We start from the raw sequence: 1,330 nt of genomic DNA on the forward strand, positions 1-1,330 counted from the left end.
TCCCCGTGCTCCGGCGTCCCACAGAACCCGCGAGGGGGTGGCACCACCGCCACCCCCCTGTCCTGGCACCCGCTGGTGGCCGAGTGCCACCCTGAGCCCGATGTCACCCTGGGCCGGGGACAATGGGCCTGGCTCAGCTCCTGGGGGACACGGGGGACGGGGACAGCATGGGCACACTGCGGGGACACTGAGAGGACACTGTGGGGACATAATGGGGACACCTCGGGGACACCGCAGGGACATTGTGGGGACACTTTGGGGACATCACGGGGACACTGCGGGAACAGGGACGCCGAGGGGACATTGTGGGGGCACCACGGGGACACCACGAGGACACCTCGAGGACACCTCAGGGACACCTCGGGGACACCTCGGGGACAGTTTCCGGGACAGTTTTGGGGGTTCGGTGACCGCCCCGCTCCTCCCCCCGCTGGGATCTCACAGCTCGCTGGGCAAAAATGGGGCGCGGGCGAAACCGGGGCGGCTCCGAGCGCTGGGAAAGCCCGGGGGCCACGGGCCGGGGGCGAGCGCCGCCCCCGCCGGGCTATAAAGGCTCCCGGAGCGGCGACTGCGGCAACCCCGGAACCCCCGAGCTGCTGATCCGCGCCGAGACGGTGAGCGCCCCGAAAACTCCCCAAATACCGACCCCGCACCCCAAAAACTCCCAAAATACCGATCCCGCACCCCAAAATATCCCAAAATCCTGATCCTGTCCCGCCAAAACCTCCCAAAATCCCCATCCCGCACCCCAAAATATCCCAAAATACCGATCCCATCCCAGCGGCCTTCCCCCAGGGGACCCCAAAACCTCCTAAAATCCCGATTGCAGCCTCACTGCCCTTCTGCGAGGGGATCCCAAAACCTCCCAAAATCCTGATCCCATCCCGCGCCCCAAAAACTCCCCAAATGCCCGATCCTGTCCCGCCAAAACCTCCCAAAATCCTGATCTCATTCCGTACCCCAAAACCTCTGAAAATCCCGATTGCAGCCCGCTCTTCTTCCCCGAGGGGACCCCAAAACCTCCCAAAATCCCGATCCCACACCCCAAAAACCTCCCAAAATCCCGATCTATCCCCGCTGCCCTTCCCTGAGGAGCCACGGAATCCCAAAACTTCCCTGGGGAACGCGAAAATCCCGATCCCGTCCCCGCTCTCCTTCCCCGAGGGGACCCCAAAACCTCCGAAAATCCCAACCCCATCCCATCCCGCACCCCAAACCCCTCGAGGGTCCCTCAGACCCCGATCCCATTCCCAAAAATCCCCCGAGGGTCCCACAAACCCTGTCCCCGTGTCCCCAAATCCCCCGAGGGTCCCTCAAACCCCGATCCCGT

This window comes from Malurus melanocephalus, unplaced genomic scaffold (assembly GCF_030028575.1).
Source record: "Malurus melanocephalus ecotype Western Australia unplaced genomic scaffold, MMel_1.1 scaffold_2836, whole genome shotgun sequence".
Lineage (NCBI taxonomy): Eukaryota > Metazoa > Chordata > Aves > Passeriformes > Maluridae > Malurus > Malurus melanocephalus.